The sequence below is a fragment of the Lithobates pipiens genome, unplaced genomic scaffold (genome assembly GCF_037356315.1).
Source record: "Lithobates pipiens isolate NorthernLeopardFrog02 unplaced genomic scaffold, aLitPip1_a1.2 Scaffold_13, whole genome shotgun sequence".
NCBI lineage: Eukaryota > Metazoa > Chordata > Amphibia > Anura > Ranidae > Lithobates > Lithobates pipiens.
Window position 1 is genome coordinate 15,048,196 of NW_027507718.1, and position 9,821 is coordinate 15,058,016.

Consider the following 9,821-nt stretch of genomic DNA (forward strand, 5'->3'; position numbering starts at 1 on the left):
AGTAGAGTGTACATGCCAGCAGGTCATAACTTGGGATGACAGTCCATATGGGCATTTGTAAGATAGCTTAGGTCCTATAGAGACTGATGATGTGATGGAAGATACAGACTGGTATGACTTTTTTGTAAAGGGATGTATGCTAACTGGCACCATAGGCAACTGCCTTGTGCCAACAAGCTCTCTGTATTAAAAATGTAAGTGTACCCCCTTCCTCTTTCCCCAGTCAACCGACTAACCATAGGATCACACTACCAAGGTCAGACATCAGCCTGGGGCAGAGAGGTTTGGCCATTGTGCTTCAGTATACTTATTTTGCTAACAGTTAAATTCCAGGTGTACAGATCTGGAGTGGGTGAACACAGTACTCGTGGGGGTTGATTTACTAATGGCAAATCAGCTGTTCACATTGCAAGGGAAGTTGTACTTTGCAAGAGATTTGCCCAGAGCTTAGTGAATGAGGTGAAGCTGTGCTGACTTCCAACATTCAATCGTGCAAAATTTGTTTCTTTTAAATTTTTCCTTGCATGTGACCAGTGGAGATCGGTGGTAATTCTTTTTGGGGGGTGGCAAACAGTACCACCAACCCCCCCGGCTGGTCGGGTGGGCCTGGTGCACTTACCCCATCTATGGTGGGCAGCATTTCTCCCGGACTTCACCGGTGGCTTCCCTTGCTCTGCAGCTTCCCTTGCGCGATGAGGCTTTCCCTTCCCCTGCTCACTATGGGCATCACAGCAGCTTCTGTTTCCTCCCTCATACTCAGTGGCCAATTGGCAGTCTTCTCTTTTTGGCCAATCGGAAAACAGGTCTCAGACCTGCTTCTGATTGGCCTGGATTTTGGATCAGTGTTTCAATAGCGAATATTCATTCTCTGTTGTAACACCCGGGTGGGCTCCTGCCGCAATGCTCTGCGCCATGAGACCACCCTATTTTGAAGCCTATTAGAGCCCCTGGCTCTAATTAGGTGCGTCCAAAAAATTACACACTACATTACACACACATTACCATGCCATTTAAACATTAACAAAATATAAGATAACACAGGACATGTTAATGACACATGATTACCCTAATTACAGGGGTAGGCAACCTTGGCACTCCAGCTGGTGAAACTACAAATCCCATCATGCCTCTGCCTCCATCATGCCTCTGCCTCTAGGAGTCATGCCTGTGATTGTCAGGGTCTTGCAATGTCTCATAGGACTTATAGTTTCAAAACAGTTGGAGGACTGAGGTTGCCTACCCCTGCCTTTATGGGTCTGAACCTGAATGGAACAAACAGAATATCTGTGATTATAGCATATTTATTGAAGCTGATTTGCTTAAAAATAAATAAGAAATCATCATGCTTTGCAGAGATATATTTTTTTGATAAAATCCAGATATTTCTTGGGGATACTGTAATACAGGAGCAGTTAAGAAATGTAATTTATTTTAAAGTAAATGTATCAATTATTTGTAGTCTTGAAAAGAAAGTACATTAAGGATTGTTTAGTAATATATGTTGATGACACTTCCGCTGCAAATCTGTGTGCCATAGGACTCATAAGCGCTAGCTTGAATAAAACATTCACAAAGATACCATTAGAGAAATCACCAGCACAGTCTAAAACAATATGATCAAATTTTTTTAAATGCAGTTTGGGTATGTAAGAGGCAGCATTTAGAATGCCAAAGAGACTCTGAATAATATTAGAGTGGGCCTGACTCATTAATAATGACACATTAGGCTCAAGTTACAGTTGGTATTTCAAATTTAGCTTGACTTTTAAAGAGCATTATGTAAAATCAAAGCATTTAAGACTGCATAAAATAATACCCTGGCAAATTAAATAATCTATCTAGGACTTGTGGGCATATTTGGTAGGCAGCATAAAGGAAATGACTGTGCAAAGTAAAGTAACCCATTACAAACAAGGACAACCACAGGAAACTATAAGGTGATTGGCCCTATAAGTTACCGTATTTATCGGCGTATAACACGCACAGGTGTATAACACGCACATTCATTTTAAGAGGGTAAGTTTCAGGAAAAAACTTACATTTTTGTATTGCCATTTAACACGCATACGCTATTTGCACCCGATTTTCATGGTAAAAAAGTGAGTATTATACGCCAATAAATACAGTAAGTGCATTTCCACATTGTTACATCACCTCCCCGCGTCCTTGAATAAACCTTTTTGTACCTCTATAAGTACTGGAGGTTCTCGTTCCATCAATTTCTGCTACATTATACTATTATATTTATTATAGTTTATCCTCTTTTACTGAGCCCCTTAACAGATTCTTGCATTACATATCTTTACATATTGTATATTGATAATTTACTTACTCTAATGACAGCAGAGATTTGTTTGAAAGTGAGGACTTGGTCTTGGCCCTTACAGAAATGCGTTTCTACTTTCAAGGAAGCTGTAAAGATCTGGTGGTAGGATTGTATTTTTTCTATTTCATGCAAAAAATAAATGTTTGTTTTAGGCATAGTTATCCTATAATGTTTTTAGTGAAAACCATTTTCCCTATGAATTTTTAATGTGGTTTTCATCACACTAAAATTTAGGTTTCACTGTTATTCACACTTTTGTCTTTGCATATTCATACCTTTTCAGATTGTAATACATCCTGACATGCAGAAGTGTTAAGGTAGCTACACATTATACACATTTCTGCTACAGTTTTCTTTTATATTTAACAAAACCATATAATATGAGGTCAAATCTAAACACTTTCAAATTGTATGCAATCAGGCAGTCCCTTGCATTACATACTGTAGTTGAAGGTATATCTAAAGGAAATTGAACAATAAAAAAATTGTATATAGTGTAACCAGCTTCAGGGTATGTCTTAATTCTTCACTTTTAGGCCTCATTCACACGAGGCGGATCCGATTGCATGGAGTCCACCTCTGTCCGCCGGCTCAGCGGGAGATCTCTCCGTTGATCTCCGATGAGACAGCGGATGACAGGTCCCTCTCTGCTCACTGAGCGGGGAGGGGCTTGTCAAGCGCCACTGGATTCTATGGAGAGATTGGATGAAAACAGACAGCATGTCCGTTTTCATCAGATCTCACCCGATCCGAGTCGCCAGCGACGGATCCCAACGTTGGGCCATCCGTCTGCTTTTGACGGATCGGACCGGGTCGAATGTCGGCAGACATGTCACCGCTGACATCTGTCGCTCCATAGACCAGCGTGGAGTGCCCGTTCAGGTCCGCCGTCAAAACTGAGAGGCGGATCTAAACGGTCTGACAGTGTGAAAGGGGCCTTAAGGATATCTTCTGTTGTACTTGGAGCCGATAAAAATCACATGTCAGAATTCACCTGTGGCTTCAGTGGCTTATTGTGAGTGAGACCTGAATTACACTCTGTCTTCCTTCACCTCTATTACTAGCTATCATCTTTATTACTGACTAATTACATTACCTCATGTGTCGGCATTCTTCCCTTCCACCACACCCAGATACTCACAAGGCCTCATGAAAGCCACCCAATTAGACTCAAATAAATGTGTCATAAAACATGACTTGATTTTAATCAGGAAGGCTATAAGAATATATAGCTCACAACCAGTTGCAGACTGACCATTCGGCCACTCGGGCACTGCCTGAGGGCCCCAGGCCACTAGGGGGCCCCATCAGAGTTGCCAGCCTCAGTAAAACCAGGGACAATATGTAAAAATCAGTGTTTTTTTTTTACATCTGACTCTGAAATGTCCCTTACCGACATCCTTTTGGTCTAAAAATCCTGAGATTATAGCTGCCCCACCTCTCCAGTACCTTCTCAGCCAATAGAAACATGCCTGTGTATACTGCGTGTACATGTATGTGTATACTGTGTGATTGTATTCTGTGTGTGTATACTGTGTGGCCCCATAATCTCTGATTGGCCAGGGGCCCCATGAGTTGTCAGTCCGCCCCTGTTCACAACAGATATAACAGGCGCACCATCAAGGACAGGCTCTCTTACATGGGTGTGTTTAGTGAGCCCAAACATATTTTCCAGTTATGGGCATTTATTTCTACTTTATATATGTCATCCCAATTATTGCTTGATAATGCAGAATTGTTTCAATCTTACAGTAAACATCTTTTGCAAATGTTATGGCTGTATTTCCCTTGGTTAAAGCAACTTCCTCATTTCTTTTATGCAAGTTTCTATCTGCAAACATTAACTGAACATAAAACGGGTACTCTACACTCAGGTTTCCATAATAACACAAAGCAGTATAAATAATAATAAGGGGCTTCTTTACAAGATTCCTTAAACCACCTCTTTTGTCACAAAAGTGACAACTACCATCCCTGTTGCCCTTACTATGCATCCTCCTAGATTACTTTCCCATAAATATGTTACTATCTTAAGCATGTATAAAATAGAGAACAATAAACACATCAGAATTAATAGATATCAAGATCTCAACTGTATAGCAATTGTCCATGACAATAAAGGGGAGAGGGCGTGACAGTCCATGAAGAACAAGAGGGAGGATGCATGACAATCTTTAGGTTAATGGAATAATCTTCAGCAAAAATAGAAAAGAACACAAAAGATTCTCTCTTGTATGGCTTGCAAATGTCCATAAATATCCAGATCACAAAGTTCACATTATTTCACTCCTTGAGTTCATGTCTTAAACTTCTACAACACATGCCCCCAGGGGGTACCCACCAACTCATAAATGCTCGCCTCTCAGTAGAAGCATAAGAACAAAACTTGACATCCTCAGACTGAAACTGATCTTGCACATAAGCAAATAAGTATTCATGTGGACTAGATTTGGGTCTTCAAGCTGCCACTCTCTGGAAGAGTTCATTGGAACTCTCAGGCCTCGGGCTGGCAGCATGGCTCTCACTCTCAGGCATCCAAGGAACTTTTTCAGGAGTGTCTTTCAACCTTCAGTGAAGAGTAGCGTGTGTCATACCAGGATGATAGCTTCTGGACTCATCCCAGGACCTCCTGTGGCTAGAACAACAAAGAATTTTTAGCAAAAGATTGTAGTAATTTATTTAATTATCAGGGTAGGGTGGGGAGGCTGTGGATATTCTCCAGCCAACATGAATAGCCACAGAATCACCTATACTACTAGATAAAGTGTTTTCATTAACTTTATTTTTTAGCTCCAAACCTTAGGGAAATCTTTTGTAAATACATATATAGGTAATATTCTCATTTCCTCCATAAGTAACAGGGGCTTAGCAACCTTTACTTCCAGAGTAAGAGAACACAATATTTCACAATATAAACATTTGTTTGTGTACATTTTAACGCATGAACAGAAATTCTTGACTTATGTACTTTACTGAGCAAATGGTAAACCTTCTGCATAACCCAAATTTTCCTTAACCACTTCAGCCCCGGGAGGTTTTACCCACTTCCTGACCAAGCCTTTTGTTTTTGCGATATGGCACTGCGTCGCTTTAACTGACAATTGTGTGATCGTGCAACACTGTACCCAAATAAAATGTATGTCCTTTTTTTCACACAAATAATATTTTATTTTGGTGGTATTTGATCACCTCTGCAATTTTTATTTTTTGCGCTATAAACAGACTGACAATTAAAAAAAATAAAAATAATATATATATATATATATATATATATATATATATATATATATATATATATATATATATATATATATATATATATATATATATATATATATATATATATTGCTGTCTGCTATAATACATATCCAAAAAAAAATGTAAAAAAAATGTCTTTATCAATTTAGGCCACTATTTATTCTGCTGCATATTTTTGGTAAAAAAAAATCCCAATAAGTGTATATTGATTGCTTTGCACAAAAGTTATAGTGTCTACAAACTATGGGATAGATTTATGGAGATAGATCCTGGAGGATGCAGGGACTGTGACATCATAAAGGGGACGGGGTCACCATGTGACATCAACCGGTGACCCCGCCCCTTGTCCCTATATAAGTGGTCGCACACCGCGTCCCTGGCATTGCGGCTGGAGAAAGCGTTGAGTCAACATCTCCAGAAGAAGAAGAAGAACGGAAGGCGGTGGCGGCAGCGGTGGCGGCAGCGGCAACGACGGCGACAGAAGACCGGGCCATCACTAGTAAAAGAGCTGGAAGAAGAAGCGTTGGCCCAGCAAGAAGAACTGAAGAGGGGGACAAGACCTCCGAAGTCGGAAGAAGGGGCGGCGACAGAAGACCAGGCCTCCGCTAGTAAAAGAGCTAAAGGAAGAAAGTGGAGGCCCGGCAAGAAGAACCGAAGAGGGGGACAAGACCCCCGAAGTCGGAAGAAGACCACCGGGCGGCGGTGGCAAAGAAGAAAGAAGGGCTACTACGCTAGTAAAAGAGCTAGCAAAAGAGCAGAAGATAGAGGAGGAGTCCGGTGAGAAGACCCCCAAGATGGAAGACCCCCGGAGCAGTGCAATAAATTATTTTCAAACCTTGTACGTTGTGTTTTTTTTTACATTTTTTTTCACAGGTGAATGGGTAGGGGTACATTGTACCCCATACTCATTTACATAGGGTGGGGGGCCGGGATCCAGGGGCCCCTTATTAAAGGGGGCTCTCGGATTCCGATAAGCCCCCCGCCCGCAGACCCCGACAACCAACGGCCAGGGTTGTCGGGAAGAGGCCCTTGTCCTCATCAACATGGGGACAAGGTGCTTTGGGGTGGGGGGGCCCCCCCCTTTCCTGACCGGCCAGGCTGCGTGCTCAGATGGGTGTCTGGTATGGATTTTGGGGGGACCCCACGCCGTTTTTTTTGGCGTAGGGGATTCCCCTTAAAATCCCTACCGGACCTAAGGGCCTGGTATGCCCCCAAGAAGGCATGCAGGCTTCATTAGTGAGGCGACATTATCGCCGCTCTCTCGCTACTATAGAAAAATGACATTTTCCTATTGCAGCCAGCACGAGAACCAGCGCAACGGGATCGCGCTGGTTAGAGAAGCCTGTCGCCGGGAACCAGCGCGACAGGATCGCGCTGGAAACACAATATTGGCGGCACCTACTGTATGGTATTTTTTGCACCTGGGCCGCCCTGCCACAGTAAATGTACATGGGATGGTCAGGAAGCAGTTAATACAACGAAACACGTTCTCCTTCCTCCAGTCATTGCCGTCATCCATTCACTTCATTTATAAAAGACATTCTCATATACAAGTATTTCCCTTAAAACAACTCTTTCTCTACATATATGTGACAAATCCATATTATTAAAATCTATATTCAGTATTTCTTCAATATTAAATTAATACATAAATTACACAATGTCAACATTAAGTTACTTCCCTTTTCCTTTCCTAACCACCACTTCTTGGCCATTATGCCCGCAACATATTTCCAAATCTCTTGCTACATCTACTTCTGCAAGCAAAACCTTATCCCCTTCTCTTTTTTTTTTTTAAATATCTTATAGATCGTATAATCTTTATCCACCTCATAAGTGTAATATCACCAAATGGGCTTACTTCAAATGCTAGACTAAGCTTCTAACCCAAAAGCAAAAATAAAACATATTGCAATCCTGAAGCATTGTCACAATTATCCCAAACATATAATTTCTTTTAATTAAACCTTCTCAACAACTCACAGTTGTCTCAACATTCCTCATCTGCCTTATCGAATATCCTCATTAAAGTATTGATAATAGTACAAATTATAACCCAGCAACAGCACAAGTACCTTAGTAAATACATAATACTTCTGATTCTGCTATTAAATGTCTTACCATTTGCTTTCCCCTCAAACAAGTCTAGAACCCGCTGAATAGGGAGTGCAAATGTACCAATATATATTCTAGGGTTAAATATATACAGTATATGTACAATGAAGTGAATTGTCAGGGGTAGACCATGGTTTTCAAATAATTACCTTTATAGGATTGAACAAACTGCAAAACTTCATGTAAAAGTGCACACATAAAATAATTCATAAGAATCTGCCTAACGCTATCCACTATTTTAATTATTTAACCTCTAATATTGAATGTACAGTACAAAGATGGCAATACTATATGTGTTAAAATGAAGTGTTATTCATTTGAGAAATAAGTAAAACATTTTGTTCAGTTATGTTGTTCAAATCCTAGATGTGCATTCTGCATACACACTGCGGCTTCTTCAGGAAATGTGTGGACTTTATTTATGAATGCATCCATGTAGATGGCATGAATTTCCCAAATTTAGCTAGATTTATGATAGAAAAATTAGGTCAGAGCAAATTTCAGGACACAAGTGGTCCCGCCGACCAAAAACTTCCCTGAAGAAGCCGCAAGGCGAAACATGTAGAATGATTGCGTGGAAAATTGTATGAAGGAAGTGACCTTTTTAATGTTATTCTCTTTTTGAAATAAAAATATATTTTACTAAATTTATTGAGGTATATACATTTATAGTAATAAGCACCCTTAAAGTCCCATACTCCCCAATATAGCTTCTCTTCTATGAACTGTTCAGAACTCTCCACTGACCGAGGCTTATGTTTCTCTATTAAAGGGCTTTTCTTATGTAAGAATGCAATAAAAGTTTTCTAAGTTTACCCAACACCTTACATGATACTATAGATAAATTTGAGACCACCCCTCTACATTGGGAGTTCTTCATCCTGAAAGGTAAAATAGCTGATTATGTGACGAGATCTATGTACAGTATTTCTGTGTATTCTGCCATGCATGGAGTTGTCTGGCCGGTGACACTGAAATAGCCCCCGCAAAACCGTTTGACCACACACGCTCTTTGTTCCGCTAAAAGCACAGTACACAAATAATACGCTTAGCTGCCTCTTATGGCTCTCCGGTGAGTTTCCCAGAAACAGTTCGCATCTTGAGAGCCGTGGGAGATTTTTTTATAAGGCTACTTAGCAGTTCTATTTGCGTGCATAAAATAAGCACTTAGCACTTTAAGATTATATGCAAATGTACGCACAGAAGCACTTACCACTCTCACAATATCTGGGTGTGTGGAAAGGAGACTCCTACCTTACTTTTGTCCTATTCCTGTCTAAGTCCCTACCAGCCCAGGCTCCTCAATTTACCCATGAGCTCCAATGCTTCCAGTGGGCGTGTACACTTCTCACAGCGTTACCCCAATGCTTGAGGCTTCATTCTAGAATGGAGGGCAATCAGGGATGAGAATTTGAGCAAACAGCTTTCTTCCTAACTCCCAATGTCCAGCTCCTGCTCCCAAAACAGGGCAAACTTGGTGCGACAATATGCAAGTCCCATGCCGCCACGCCAAACATTATGCAACTTCTTTGGAGGCGTTTGTCCTAATAGGGGGGCAACCCAGGTGCAATTTAGTAGTTAAACAATTTAGACACCTTGAGCAGCTGTACCCCAACCCAAAGACTCTAGCAAAACAACTTTTAAGTTCTAGTTTTCTGAGTTAATTCTACACCATGTGAAGGACACTCTGTCTTCCTTCACCTCTATTACTAGCTATCACCTTTATTACAGTCTAGTTACATCACCTTGTGTGCCGGCATTCTTCCATTCCACCACACCATTCTTCCATACTCACAAGGCCTCATGGAAGTTGCGCAATTAGACCCAAACATGTGTGTCATAAGACGTGACTTGACTTTAATCAGGAAGGATATAAGAATATATACAGTTCACAACAGGATATAACAGGCGTCACCTACACATAGTTTAGTACCAATCAAGGACAGGCTTGATTATATGGGTGTGTTTAGTGAGCCCAAACATATTTTCCAGTTCTGGGCATTTCTACTTTATATATGTCATCCCAATTATTGCTTGATAATGCAGAATTGTTTCATTCTTACAGTAAACATCTTTTGCAAATGTTCTGTCTGTATTTCTATGGTTAAAGCAACTTCCTCAT

At 40.7% G+C, this 9,821-nt stretch overlaps 1 long non-coding RNA gene across 1 annotated transcript; it reads right to left on the reverse strand.

Annotated features, from left to right (window-relative positions):
* Positions 1–1,285: 1,285 nt before the first annotated feature.
* On the reverse strand, positions 1,286–9,556 carry LOC143973954 (uncharacterized). The gene is made up of 2 exons (XR_013272139.1): positions 9,445–9,556; positions 1,286–4,961 (listed from the first exon to the last, which is right to left on the reverse strand). It is a non-coding gene; the product is annotated as an uncharacterized LOC143973954 (long non-coding RNA).
* Between the last annotated feature and the right edge of the window lie 265 nt (positions 9,557–9,821).